At 57.7% G+C, this 15489-nt stretch overlaps 1 long non-coding RNA gene across 2 annotated transcripts in view; it reads right to left on the reverse strand.

Moving 5' to 3' along the window:
- Nucleotides 1-15489, reverse strand: part of LOC141973501 (uncharacterized) — a 249506-nt gene that overhangs the window by 161473 nt on the left and 72544 nt on the right. The gene's annotated exons all lie outside the window — the stretch shown is intronic.

Raw genomic sequence — 15489 nt, forward strand, 5'->3', positions numbered from 1 at the left:
TTTCCCACCAGCAAAGCTGCTGCTGCGCCTCTGGGCAAAACGCTCTCCCCAGAAAACAGACACCACACCTGAAACCACAGGAGACGCCAAGGACTCTCCTTCTGCAGCAGCAATACTAAGCACCATTTATCCCAGGGGAAGAACACACACACAGCTACGTCCTCCACGCCATCCGCCGTCCTCAGGACAGACGCAAAGAAGGAATGAATAAAACGGGCTAAAAACAGTCCCATAAAATAACCAAAAAAATCAGGGACTGGTAGGTTAGAAGTGGCCTGAAATTTTAGGCAGAACTCTTTGGGGTATGCCAAGGACCCCTCGCCAACCGCTAGGCTCCTCACCAGCAGAAAGAGCGTTTGGCAGGCACTTAGCTCCACCTGGGACCTCCGTCCCCGCTGCCACCAGCCTCCTTGAGGGAGACGAACGCTTGACCCCAGACGTCCTGCATCCACAGGGGATCTTTGAGGAGAACAGGAAAGATGCTCCACACTATCAGCCCGCACCACCTGAAATACAGCTCCGTGACACGCAGCCGGCAGACCACGTTCCCATCCATGTCTCTGCATGGAAAGCACAAGGACAACCCCAAGGGGAAGGGCCATAGACGGTGTTAAAGGATTGCACCAGACTGCGGGGACCTCTAAGGCTGGCTTTATTAACAACTCCGAGTTGGGCCATCACCTCGGGGAGTGGCAACAGCTAACAAAAAGCGCCCTCTCTCTACAGATCTAACGTACAATACAAAGCGTCTGCTCATTTCCCAGGAAATTGCAGCTCTCAATTCATCTTCGATTTCAAAAGGCCCTTGTATTCCACAGTTTCAGCCAGTTCTTATCATGCTGTTCTAACTCCTCTTCGGACAGCACTCTTCACTGATGCAGTCTTCAGTCATCATGGCTACCTCTCTCCTCAACAATCCGCCTCCTAAGTCACTCGAAACTTCTGAGAAAAGACTCCAAATGCTCTACTTAACAGATACTTAATCGCTGTCTAGCTTCTTCATTACCTAGCATTTCCAAGTGATCTAAACAGTCGGTATTGTTCCGAGAGCCACTGTGCTCTATTAAACCTAGAAACCAATAGACAATTTATGAATTGCTCCCGCTACGAACAATATCCTAACAGCAAGGAGTTTTCTAAAGCTCGCTCCTTTTCCATACGCTTTCACTGTGTCCTGCCTTTTACTGTTAAGGTTTCAGGAAGAGAAAACTGGATGCACCATTCTCCTCCCCACCAGCACCCACAGTGCTGGTGCTCTGCCATCACTGCCCTGCCTGCCTGCCTGCCTGCCTGCCTGTGTCCCCCTGCCCGCGCCTCCTGGGTCGCCGCAGGCTCCAGCCGGCCCAGCTCCGGGGATGTCCCCAGCTCCTCCCAGGGGACGAAGCAAGCCCTCCCCGCCACCTTGGCTGGGCACAAAGGCCTCGCACTCCTCCGCCCGCCCCACCCCAAGCAGCTGCAAGATGCACCTCCCGCTCTCCCGCACAGCACCAGAGGCGCTGACGCTGCAGACCGCCACGCCAAAGGGACGCAGAGCAGCTGCCCCGTGGCCCTGCACCCATGGGCGCCATTCGGCCAACGGCCACCACGCCGCCAACGGCCACCTGGGGCGCCAGCAGCCTCTGCAAGGAGGACCACGACCAAATCCAGGGCAAGCCAGCAAGGGCCAAAAAGCCCAGAGCACAAAGAAAGGGGCAGAGGCCAAAAAAGGGTGTTCCCGGGCGCTCTTTCATCCCGGTGGTAACCGGGGGCACCCCTGGGTCTCCCATCCAGCTCGTGACCGGAGACGCTCCTGCTTAGCTTCCCCGACAGGCCCCTGCAGGGGGGGGTGGCTACACCCTGGCCCCCGCCAGCCCCCGCCCCAGCGCCGCACTTAACTCCAGCGGCCCTTCTGCTCCAGCACCTCCACAAACGCTTTCTACAACCTGCCAGGCCTGACGCTCTGCCTCCACAAACCCGGCCGAAACAAAAGCCTCGCACGCTGCCGACACCCTCCTGCCACCCCAGGACACCACCTTCGCATCCTCTCGCCTCCAAACACACCGCTGCCCACCACGGCGGACTTCACCTGCCGCCTTGGCGGCCACACGCACCCCAGGATCGCTCCTCACACTCCCTCAGCAGACTCAGCCCCAACAGACAGGCAAGGGGCCTTGTTTTGCTGCAGGCCCTTGCTGCTGCGGGCCCTGAGCACTGTCACTCCTACCAGGGGCTCTGCCTGGGGCCATCGCCCACCACCGTGGGGACATCCTCTCCGTTCACAACACTGACAGTCCATCGCGCTGACACGCCTCCCGGCAGTCCCCTTAAGCCCCCGCTGGCAATCACGGCTCACCTCTCAGCACGCCCGGAAGAAACCTTTCCCACCAGCAAAGCTGCTGCTGCGCCTCTGGGCAAAACGCTCTCCCCAGAAAACAGACACCACACCTGAAACCACAGGAGACGCCAAGGACTCTCCTTCTGCAGCAGCAATACTAAGCACCATTTATCCCAGGGGAAGAACACACACACAGCTACGTCCTCCACGCCATCCGCCGTCCTCAGGACAGACGCAAAGAAGGAATGAATAAAACGGGCTAAAAACAGTCCCATAAAATAACCAAAAAAATCAGGGACTGGTAGGTTAGAAGTGGCCTGAAATTTTAGGCAGAACTCTTTGGGGTATGCCAAGGACCCCTCGCCAACCGCTAGGCTCCTCACCAGCAGAAAGAGCGTTTGGCAGGCACTTAGCTCCACCTGGGACCTCCGTCCCCGCTGGCACCAGCCTCCTTGAGGGAGACGAACGCTTGACCCCAGACGTCCTGCATCCACAGGGGATCTTTGAGGAGAACAGGAAAGATGCTCCACACTATCAGCCCGCACCACCTGAAATACAGCTCCGTGACACGCAGCCGGCAGACCACGTTCCCATCCATGTCTCTGCATGGAAAGCACAAGGACAACCCCAAGGGGAAGGGCCATAGACGGTGTTAAAGGATTGCACCAGACTGCGGGGACCTCTAAGGCTGGCTTTATTAACAACTCCGAGTTGGGCCATCACCTCGGGGAGTGGCAACAGCTAACAAAAAGCGCCCTCTCTCTACAGATCTAACGTACAATACAAAGCGTCTGCTCATTTCCCAGGAAATTGCAGCTCTCAATTCATCTTCGATTTCAAAAGGCCCTTGTATTCCACAGTTTCAGCCAGTTCTTACCATGCTGTTCTAACTCCTCTTCGGACAGCACTCTTCACTGATGCAGTCTTCAGTCATCATGGCTACCTCTCTCCTCAACAATTCGCCTCCTAAGTCACTTGCAACTTCTGAGAAAAGACTCCAAATGCTCTACTTAACAGATACTTAATCGCTGTCTAGCTTCTTCATTACCTAGCATTTCCAAGTGATCTAAACAGTCGGTATTGTTCCGAGAGCCACTGTGCTCTATTAAACCTAGAAACCAATAGACAATTTATGAATTGCTCCCGCTACGAACAATATCCTAACAGCAAGGAGTTTTCTAAAGCTCGCTCCTTTTCCATACGCTTTCACTGTGTCCTGCCTTTTACTGTTAAGGTTTCAGGAAGAGAAAACTGGATGCACCATTCTCCTCCCCACCAGCACCCACAGTGCTGGTGCTCTGCCATCACTGCCCTGCCTGCCTGCCTGCCTGCCTGCCTGTGTCCCCCTGCCTGCGCCTCCTGGGTCGCCGCAGGCTCCAGCCGGCCCAGCTCCGGGGATGTCCCCAGCTCCTCCCAGGGGACGAAGCAAGCCCTCCCCGCCACCTTGGCTGGGCACAAAGGCCTCGCACTCCTCCGCCCGCCCCACCCCAAGCAGCTGCAAGATGCACCTCCCGCTCTCCCGCACAGCACCAGAGGCGCTGACGCTGCAGACCGCCACGCCAAAGGGACGCAGAGCAGCTGCCCCGTGGCCCTGCACCCATGGGCGCCATTCGGCCAACGGCCACCACGCCGCCAACGGCCACCTGGGGCGCCAGCAGCCTCTGCAAGGAGGACCACGACCAAATCCAGGGCAAGCCAGCAAGGGCCAAAAAGCCCAGAGCACAAAGAAAGGGGCAGAGGCCAAAAAAGGGTGTTCCCGGGCGCTCTTTCATCCCGGTGGTAACCGGGGGCACCCCTGGGTCTCCCATCCAGCTCGTGACCGGAGACGCTCCTGCTTAGCTTCCCCGACAGGCCCCTGCAGGGGGGGGTGGCTACACCCTGGCCCCCGCCAGCCCCCGCCCCAGCGCCGCACTTAACTCCAGCGGCCCTTCTGCTCCAGCACCTCCACAAACGCTTTCTACAACCTGCCAGGCCTGACGCTCTGCCTCCACAAACCCGGCCGAAACAAAAGCCTCGCACGCTGCCGACACCCTCCTGCCACCCCAGGACACCACCTTCGCATCCTCTCGCCTCCAAACACACCGCTGCCCACCACGGCGGACTTCACCTGCCGCCTTGGCGGCCACACGCACCCCAGGATCGCTCCTCACACTCCCTCAGCAGACTCAGCCCCAACAGACAGGCAAGGGGCCTTGTTTTGCTGCAGGCCCTTGCTGCTGCGGGCCCTGAGCACTGTCACTCCTACCAGGGGCTCTGCCTGGGGCCATCGCCCACCACCGTGGGGACATCCTCTCCGTTCACAACACTGACAGTCCATCGCGCTGACACGCCTCCCGGCAGTCCCCTTAAGCCCCCGCTGGCAATCACGGCTCACCTCTCAGCACGCCCGGAAGAAACCTTTCCCACCAGCAAAGCTGCTGCTGCGCCTCTGGGCAAAACGCTCTCCCCAGAAAACAGACACCACACCTGAAACCAGAGGAGACGCCAAGGACTCTCCTTCTGCAGCAGCAATACTAAGCACCATTTATCCCAGGGGAAGAACACACACACAGCTACGTCCTCCACGCCATCCGCCGTCCTCAGGACAGACGCAAAGAAGGAATGAATAAAACGGGCTAAAAACAGTCCCATAAAATAACCAAAAAAATCAGGGACTGGTAGGTTAGAAGTGGCCTGAAATTTTAGGCAGAACTCTTTGGGGTATGCCAAGGACCCCTCGCCAACCGCTAGGCTCCTCACCAGCAGAAAGAGCGTTTGGCAGGCACTTAGCTCCACCTGGCACCTCCGTCCCCGCTGGCACCAGCCTCCTTGAGGGAGACGAACGCTTGACCCCAGACGTCCTGCATCCACAGGGGATCTTTGAGGAGAACAGGAAAGATGCTCCACACTATCAGCCCGCACCACCTGAAATACAGCTCCGTGACACGCAGCCGGCAGACCACGTTCCCATCCATGTCTCTGCATGGAAAGCACAAGGACAACCCCAAGGGGAAGGGCCATAGACGGTGTTAAAGGATTGCACCAGACTGCGGGGACCTCTAAGGCTGGCTTTATTAACAACTCCGAGTTGGGCCATCACCTCGGGGAGTGGCAACAGCTAACAAAAAGCGCCCTCTCTCTACAGATCTAACGTACAATACAAAGCGTCTGCTCATTTCCCAGGAAATTGCAGCTCTCAATTCATCTTCGATTTCAAAAGGCCCTTGTATTCCACAGTTTCAGCCAGTTCTTACCATGCTGTTCTAACTCCTCTTCGGACAGCACTCTTCACTGATGCAGTCTTCAGTCATCATGGCTACCTCTCTCCTCAACAATTCGCCTCCTAAGTCACTTGCAACTTCTGAGAAAAGACTCCAAATGCTCTACTTAACAGATACTTAATCGCTGTCTAGCTTCTTCATTACCTAGCATTTCCAAGTGATCTAAACAGTCGGTATTGTTCCGAGAGCCACTGTGCTCTATTAAACCTAGAAACCAATAGACAATTTATGAATTGCTCCCGCTACGAACAATATCCTAACAGCAAGGAGTTTTCTAAAGCTCGCTCCTTTTCCATACGCTTTCACTGTGTCCTGCCTTTTACTGTTAAGGTTTCAGGAAGAGAAAACTGGATGCACCATTCTCCTCCCCACCAGCACCCACAGTGCTGGTGCTCTGCCATCACTGCCCTGCCTGCCTGCCTGCCTGCCTGCCTGTGTCCCCCTGCCTGCGCCTCCTGGGTCGCCGCAGGCTCCAGCCGGCCCAGCTCCGGGGATGTCCCCAGCTCCTCCCAGGGGACGAAGCAAGCCCTCCCCGCCACCTTGGCTGGGCACAAAGGCCTCGCACTCCTCCGCCCGCCCCACCCCAAGCAGCTGCAAGATGCACCTCCCGCTCTCCCGCACAGCACCAGAGGCGCTGACGCTGCAGACCGCCACGCCAAAGGGACGCAGAGCAGCTGCCCCGTGGCCCTGCACCCATGGGCGCCATTCGGCCAACGGCCACCACGCCGCCAACGGCCACCTGGGGCGCCAGCAGCCTCTGCAAGGAGGACCACGACCAAATCCAGGGCAAGCCAGCAAGGGCCAAAAAGCCCAGAGCACAAAGAAAGGGGCAGAGGCCAAAAAAGGGTGTTCCCGGGCGCTCTTTCATCCCGGTGGTAACCGGGGGCACCCCTGGGTCTCCCATCCAGCTCGTGACCGGAGACGCTCCTGCTTAGCTTCCCCGACAGGCCCCTGCAGGGGGGGGTGGCTACACCCTGGCCCCCGCCAGCACCCGCCCCAGCGCCGCACTTAACTCCAGCGGCCCTTCTGCTCCAGCACCTCCACAAACGCTTTCTACAACCTGCCAGGCCTGACGCTCTGCCTCCACAAACCCGGCCGAAACAAAAGCCTCGCACGCTGCCGACACCCTCCTGCCACCCCAGGACACCACCTTCGCATCCTCTCGCCTCCAAACACACCGCTGCCCACCACGGCGGACTTCACCTGCCGCCTTGGCGGCCACACGCACCCCAGGATCGCTCCTCACACTCCCTCAGCAGACTCAGCCCCAACAGACAGGCAAGGGGCCTTGTTTTGCTGCAGGCCCTTGCTGCTGCGGGCCCTGAGCACTGTCACTCCTACCAGGGGCTCTGCCTGGGGCCATCGCCCACCACCGTGGGGACATCCTCTCCGTTCACAACACTGACAGTCCATCGCGCTGACACGCCTCCCGGCAGTCCCCTTAAGCCCCCGCTGGCAATCACGGCTCACCTCTCAGCACGCCCGGAAGAAACCTTTCCCACCAGCAAAGCTGCTGCTGCGCCTCTGGGCAAAACGCTCTCCCCAGAAAACAGACACCACACCTGAAACCAGAGGAGACGCCAAGGACTCTCCTTCTGCAGCAGCAATACTAAGCACCATTTATCCCAGGGGAAGAACACACACACAGCTACGTCCTCCACGCCATCCGCCGTCCTCAGGACAGACGCAAAGAAGGAATGAATAAAACGGGCTAAAAACAGTCCCATAAAATAACCAAAAAAATCAGGGACTGGTAGGTTAGAAGTGGCCTGAAATTTTAGGCAGAACTCTTTGGGGTATGCCAAGGACCCCTCGCCAACCGCTAGGCTCCTCACCAGCAGAAAGAGCGTTTGGCAGGCACTTAGCTCCACCTGGGACCTCCGTCCCCGCTGGCACCAGCCTCCTTGAGGGAGACGAACGCTTGACCCCAGACGTCCTGCATCCACAGGGGATCTTTGAGGAGAACAGGAAAGATGCTCCACACTATCAGCCCGCACCACCTGAAATACAGCTCCGTGACACGCAGCCGGCAGACCACGTTCCCATCCATGTCTCTGCATGGAAAGCACAAGGACAACCCCAAGGGGAAGGGCCATAGACGGTGTTAAAGGATTGCACCAGACTGCGGGGACCTCTAAGGCTGGCTTTATTAACAACTCCGAGTTGGGCCATCACCTCGGGGAGTGGCAACAGCTAACAAAAAGCGCCCTCTCTCTACAGATCTAACGTACAATACAAAGCGTCTGCTCATTTCCCAGGAAATTGCAGCTCTCAATTCATCTTCGATTTCAAAAGGCCCTTGTATTCCACAGTTTCAGCCAGTTCTTACCATGCTGTTCTAACTCCTCTTCGGACAGCACTCTTCACTGATGCAGTCTTCAGTCATCATGGCTACCTCTCTCCTCAACAATTCGCCTCCTAAGTCACTTGCAACTTCTGAGAAAAGACTCCAAATGCTCTACTTAACAGATACTTAATCGCTGTCTAGCTTCTTCATTACCTAGCATTTCCAAGTGATCTAAACAGTCGGTATTGTTCCGAGAGCCACTGTGCTCTATTAAACCTAGAAACCAATAGACAATTTATGAATTGCTCCCGCTACGAACAATATCCTAACAGCAAGGAGTTTTCTAAAGCTCGCTCCTTTTCCATACGCTTTCACTGTGTCCTGCCTTTTACTGTTAAGGTTTCAGGAAGAGAAAACTGGATGCACCATTCTCCTCCCCACCAGCACCCACAGTGCTGGTGCTCTGCCATCACTGCCCTGCCTGCCTGCCTGCCTGCCTGCCTGTGTCCCCCTGCCCGCGCCTCCTGGGTCGCCGCAGGCTCCAGCCGGCCCAGCTCCGGGGATGTCCCCAGCTCCTCCCAGGGGACGAAGCAAGCCCTCCCCGCCACCTTGGCTGGGCACAAAGGCCTCGCACTCCTCCGCCCACCCCACCCCAAGCAGCTGCAAGATGCACCTCCCGCTCTCCCGCACAGCACCAGAGGCGCTGACGCTGCAGACCGCCACGCCAAAGGGACGCAGAGCAGCTGCCCCGTGGCCCTGCACCCATGGGCGCCATTCGGCCAACGGCCACCACGCCGCCAACGGCCACCTGGGGCGCCAGCAGCCTCTGCAAGGAGGACCACGACCAAATCCAGGGCAAGCCAGCAAGGGCCAAAAAGCCCAGAGCACAAAGAAAGGGGCAGAGGCCAAAAAAGGGTGTTCCCGGGCGCTCTTTCATCCCGGTGGTAACCGGGGGCACCCCTGGGTCTCCCATCCAGCTCGTGACCGGAGACGCTCCTGCTTAGCTTCCCCGACAGGCCCCTGCAGGGGGGGGTGGCTACACCCTGGCCCCCGCCAGCACCCGCCCCAGCGCCGCACTTAACTCCAGCGGCCCTTCTGCTCCAGCACCTCCACAAACGCTTTCTACAACCTGCCAGGCCTCACGCTCTGCCTCCACAAACCCGGCCGAAACAAAAGCCTCGCACGCTGCCGACACCCTCCTGCCACCCCAGGACACCACCTTCGCATCCTCTCGCCTCCAAACACACCGCTGCCCACCACGGCGGACTTCACCTGCCGCCTTGGCGGCCACACGCACCCCAGGATCGCTCCTCACACTCCCTCAGCAGACTCAGCCCCAACAGACAGGCAAGGGGCCTTGTTTTGCTGCAGGCCCTTGCTGCTGCGGGCCCTGAGCACTGTCACTCCTACCAGGGGCTCTGCCTGGGGCCATCGCCCACCACCGTGGGGACATCCTCTCCGTTCACAACACTGACAGTCCATCGCGCTGACACGCCTCCCGGCAGTCCCCTTAAGCCCCCGCTGGCAATCACGGCTCACCTCTCAGCACGCCCGGAAGAAACCTTTCCCACCAGCAAAGCTGCTGCTGCGCCTCTGGGCAAAACGCTCTCCCCAGAAAACAGACACCACACCTGAAACCAGAGGAGACGCCAAGGACTCTCCTTCTGCAGCAGCAATACTAAGCACCATTTATCCCAGGGGAAGAACACACACACAGCTACGTCCTCCACGCCATCCGCCGTCCTCAGGACAGACGCAAAGAAGGAATGAATAAAACGGGCTAAAAACAGTCCCATAAAATAACCAAAAAAATCAGGGACTGGTAGGTTAGAAGTGGCCTGAAATTTTAGGCAGAACTCTTTGGGGTATGCCAAGGACCCCTCGCCAACCGCTAGGCTCCTCACCAGCAGAAAGAGCGTTTGGCAGGCACTTAGCTCCACCTGGCACCTCCGTCCCCGCTGGCACCAGCCTCCTTGAGGGAGACGAACGCTTGACCCCAGACGTCCTGCATCCACAGGGGATCTTTGAGGAGAACAGGAAAGATGCTCCACACTATCAGCCCGCACCACCTGAAATACAGCTCCGTGACACGCAGCCGGCAGACCACGTTCCCATCCATGTCTCTGCATGGAAAGCACAAGGACAACCCCAAGGGGAAGGGCCATAGACGGTGTTAAAGGATTGCACCAGACTGCGGGGACCTCTAAGGCTGGCTTTATTAACAACTCCGAGTTGGGCCATCACCTCGGGGAGTGGCAACAGCTAACAAAAAGCGCCCTCTCTCTACAGATCTAACGTACAATACAAAGCGTCTGCTCATTTCCCAGGAAATTGCAGCTCTCAATTCATCTTCGATTTCAAAAGGCCCTTGTATTCCACAGTTTCAGCCAGTTCTTATCATGCTGTTCTAACTCCTCTTCGGACAGCACTCTTCACTGATGCAGTCTTCAGTCATCATGGCTACCTCTCTCCTCAACAATCCGCCTCCTAAGTCACTCGAAACTTCTGAGAAAAGACTCCAAATGCTCTACTTAACAGATACTTAATCGCTGTCTAGCTTCTTCATTACCTAGCATTTCCAAGTGATCTAAACAGTCGGTATTGTTCCGAGAGCCACTGTGCTCTATTAAACCTAGAAACCAATAGACAATTTATGAATTGCTCCCGCTACGAACAATATCCTAACAGCAAGGAGTTTTCTAAAGCTCGCTCCTTTTCCATACGCTTTCACTGTGTCCTGCCTTTTACTGTTAAGGTTTCAGGAAGAGAAAACTGGATGCACCATTCTCCTCCCCACCAGCACCCACAGTGCTGGTGCTCTGCCATCACTGCCCTGCCTGCCTGCCTGCCTGCCTGCCTGTGTCCCCCTGCCCGCGCCTCCTGGGTCGCCGCAGGCTCCAGCCGGCCCAGCTCCGGGGATGTCCCCAGCTCCTCCCAGGGGACGAAGCAAGCCCTCCCCGCCACCTTGGCTGGGCACAAAGGCCTCGCACTCCTCCGCCCGCCCCACCCCAAGCAGCTGCAAGATGCACCTCCCGCTCTCCCGCACAGCACCAGAGGCGCTGACGCTGCAGACCGCCACGCCAAAGGGACGCAGAGCAGCTGCCCCGTGGCCCTGCACCCATGGGCGCCATTCGGCCAACGGCCACCACGCCGCCAACGGCCACCTGGGGCGCCAGCAGCCTCTGCAAGGAGGACCACGACCAAATCCAGGGCAAGCCAGCAAGGGCCAAAAAGCCCAGAGCACAAAGAAAGGGGCAGAGGCCAAAAAAGGGTGTTCCCGGGCGCTCTTTCATCCCGGTGGTAACCGGGGGCACCCCTGGGTCTCCCATCCAGCTCGTGACCGGAGACGCTCCTGCTTAGCTTCCCCGACAGGCCCCTGCAGGGGGGGGTGGCTACACCCTGGCCCCCGCCAGCACCCGCCCCAGCGCCGCACTTAACTCCAGCGGCCCTTCTGCTCCAGCACCTCCACAAACGCTTTCTACAACCTGCCAGGCCTGACGCTCTGCCTCCACAAACCCGGCCGAAACAAAAGCCTCGCACGCTGCCGACACCCTCCTGCCACCCCAGGACACCACCTTCGCATCCTCTCGCCTCCAAACACACCGCTGCCCACCACGGCGGACTTCACCTGCCGCCTTGGCGGCCACACGCACCCCAGGATCGCTCCTCACACTCCCTCAGCAGACTCAGCCCCAACAGACAGGCAAGGGGCCTTGTTTTGCTGCAGGCCCTTGCTGCTGCGGGCCCTGAGCACTGTCACTCCTACCAGGGGCTCTGCCTGGGGCCATCGCCCACCACCGTGGGGACATCCTCTCCGTTCACAACACTGACAGTCCATTGCGCTGACACGCCTCCCGGCAGTCCCCTTAAGCCCCCGCTGGCAATCACGGCTCACCTCTCAGCACGCCCGGAAGAAACCTTTCCCACCAGCAAAGCTGCTGCTGCGCCTCTGGGCAAAACGCTCTCCCCAGAAAACAGACACCACACCTGAAACCAGAGGAGACGCCAAGGACTCTCCTTCTGCAGCAGCAATACTAAGCACCATTTATCCCAGGGGAAGAACACACACACAGCTACGTCCTCCACGCCATCCGCCGTCCTCAGGACAGACGCAAAGAAGGAATGAATAAAACGGGCTAAAAACAGTCCCATAAAATAACCAAAAAAATCAGGGACTGGTAGGTTAGAAGTGGCCTGAAATTTTAGGCAGAACTCTTTGGGGTATGCCAAGGACCCCTCGCCAACCGCTAGGCTCCTCACCAGCAGAAAGAGCGTTTGGCAGGCACTTAGCTCCACCTGGGACCTCCGTCCCCGCTGCCACCAGCCTCCTTGAGGGAGACGAACGCTTGACCCCAGACGTCCTGCACCCACAGGGGATCTTTGAGGAGAACAGGAAAGATGCTCCACACTATCAGCCCGCACCACCTGAAATACAGCTCCGTGACACGCAGCCGGCAGACCACGTTCCCATCCATGTCTCTGCATGGAAAGCACAAGGACAACCCCAAGGGGAAGGGCCATAGACGGTGTTAAAGGATTGCACCAGACTGCGGGGACCTCTAAGGCTGGCTTTATTAACAACTCCGAGTTGGGCCATCACCTCGGGGAGTGGCAACAGCTAACAAAAAGCGCCCTCTCTCTACAGATCTAACGTACAATACAAAGCGTCTGCTCATTTCCCAGGAAATTGCAGCTCTCAATTCATCTTCGATTTCAAAAGGCCCTTGTATTCCACAGTTTCAGCCAGTTCTTATCATGCTGTTCTAACTCCTCTTCGGACAGCACTCTTCACTGATGCAGTCTTCAGTCATCATGGCTACCTCTCTCCTCAACAATCCGCCTCCTAAGTCACTCGAAACTTCTGAGAAAAGACTCCAAATGCTCTACTTAACAGATACTTAATCGCTGTCTAGCTTCTTCATTACCTAGCATTTCCAAGTGATCTAAACAGTCGGTATTGTTCCGAGAGCCACTGTGCTCTATTAAACCTAGAAACCAATAGACAATTTATGAATTGCTCCCGCTACGAACAATATCCTAACAGCAAGGAGTTTTCTAAAGCTCGCTCCTTTTCCATACGCTTTCACTGTGTCCTGCCTTTTACTGTTAAGGTTTCAGGAAGAGAAAACTGGATGCACCATTCTCCTCCCCACCAGCACCCACAGTGCTGGTGCTCTGCCATCACTGCCCTGCCTGCCTGCCTGCCTGCCTGCCTGTGTCCCCCTGCCCGCGCCTCCTGGGTCGCCGCAGGCTCCAGCCGGCCCAGCTCCGGGGATGTCCCCAGCTCCTCCCAGGGGACGAAGCAAGCCCTCCCCGCCACCTTGGCTGGGCACAAAGGCCTCGCACTCCTCCGCCCGCCCCACCCCAAGCAGCTGCAAGATGCACCTCCCGCTCTCCCGCACAGCACCAGAGGCGCTGACGCTGCAGACCGCCACGCCAAAGGGACGCAGAGCAGCTGCCCCGTGGCCCTGCACCCATGGGCGCCATTCGGCCAACGGCCACCACGCCGCCAACGGCCACCTGGGGCGCCAGCAGCCTCTGCAAGGAGGACCACGACCAAATCCAGGGCAAGCCAGCAAGGGCCAAAAAGCCCAGAGCACAAAGAAAGGGGCAGAGGCCAAAAAAGGGTGTTCCCGGGCGCTCTTTCATCCCGGTGGTAACCGGGGGCACCCCTGGGTCTCCCATCCAGCTCGTGACCGGAGACGCTCCTGCTTAGCTTCCCCGACAGGCCCCTGCAGGGGGGGGTGGCTACACCCTGGCCCCCGCCAGCCCCCGCCCCAGCGCCGCACTTAACTCCAGCGGCCCTTCTGCTCCAGCACCTCCACAAACGCTTTCTACAACCTGCCAGGCCTGACGCTCTGCCTCCACAAACCCGGCCGAAACAAAAGCCTCGCACGCTGCCGACACCCTCCTGCCACCCCAGGACACCACCTTCGCATCCTCTCGCCTCCAAACACACCGCTGCCCACCACGGCGGACTTCACCTGCCGCCTTGGCGGCCACACGCACCCCAGGATCGCTCCTCACACTCCCTCAGCAGACTCAGCCCCAACAGACAGGCAAGGGGCCTTGTTTTGCTGCAGGCCCTTGCTGCTGCGGGCCCTGAGCACTGTCACTCCTACCAGGGGCTCTGCCTGGGGCCATCGCCCACCACCGTGGGGACATCCTCTCCGTTCACAACACTGACAGTCCATCGCGCTGACACGCCTCCCGGCAGTCCCCTTAAGCCCCCGCTGGCAATCACGGCTCACCTCTCAGCACGCCCGGAAGAAACCTTTCCCACCAGCAAAGCTGCTGCTGCGCCTCTGGGCAAAACGCTCTCCCCAGAAAACAGACACCACACCTGAAACCACAGGAGACGCCAAGGACTCTCCTTCTGCAGCAGCAATACTAAGCACCATTTATCCCAGGGGAAGAACACACACACAGCTACGTCCTCCACGCCATCCGCCGTCCTCAGGACAGACGCAAAGAAGGAATGAATAAAACGGGCTAAAAACAGTCCCATAAAATAACCAAAAAAATCAGGGACTGGTAGGTTAGAAGTGGCCTGAAATTTTAGGCAGAACTCTTTGGGGTATGCCAAGGACCCCTCGCCAACCGCTAGGCTCCTCACCAGCAGAAAGAGCGTTTGGCAGGCACTTAGCTCCACCTGGGACCTCCGTCCCCGCTGGCACCAGCCTCCTTGAGGGAGACGAACGCTTGACCCCAGACGTCCTGCATCCACAGGGGATCTTTGAGGAGAACAGGAAAGATGCTCCACACTATCAGCCCGCACCACCTGAAATACAGCTCCGTGACACGCAGCCGGCAGACCACGTTCCCATCCATGTCTCTGCATGGAAAGCACAAGGACAACCCCAAGGGGAAGGGCCATAGACGGTGTTAAAGGATTGCACCAGACTGCGGGGACCTCTAAGGCTGGCTTTATTAACAACTCCGAGTTGGGCCATCACCTCGGGGAGTGGCAACAGCTAACAAAAAGCGCCCTCTCTCTACAGATCTAACGTACAATACAAAGCGTCTGCTCATTTCCCAGGAAATTGCAGCTCTCAATTCATCTTCGATTTCAAAAGGCCCTTGTATTCCACAGTTTCAGCCAGTTCTTACCATGCTGTTCTAACTCCTCTTCGGACAGCACTCTTCACTGATGCAGTCTTCAGTCATCATGGCTACCTCTCTCCTCAACAATTCGCCTCCTAAGTCACTTGCAACTTCTGAGAAAAGACTCCAAATGCTCTACTTAACAGATACTTAATCGCTGTCTAGCTTCTTCATTACCTAGCATTTCCAAGTGATCTAAACAGTCGGTATTGTTCCGAGAGCCACTGTGCTCTATTAAACCTAGAAACCAATAGACAATTTATGAATTGCTCCCGCTACGAACAATATCCTAACAGCAAGGAGTTTTCTAAAGCTCGCTCCTTTTCCATACGCTTTCACTGTGTCCTGCCTTTTACTGTTAAGGTTTCAGGAAGAGAAAACTGGATGCACCATTCTCCTCCCCACCAGCACCCACAGTGCTGGTGCTCTGCCATCACTGCCCTGCCTGCCTGCCTGCCTGCCTGCCTGTGTCCCCCTGCCTGCGCCTCCTGGGTCGCCGCAGGCTCCAGCCGGCCCAGCTCCGG

Source organism: Athene noctua, chromosome Z (assembly GCF_965140245.1).
Source record: "Athene noctua chromosome Z, bAthNoc1.hap1.1, whole genome shotgun sequence".
Lineage (NCBI taxonomy): Eukaryota > Metazoa > Chordata > Aves > Strigiformes > Strigidae > Athene > Athene noctua.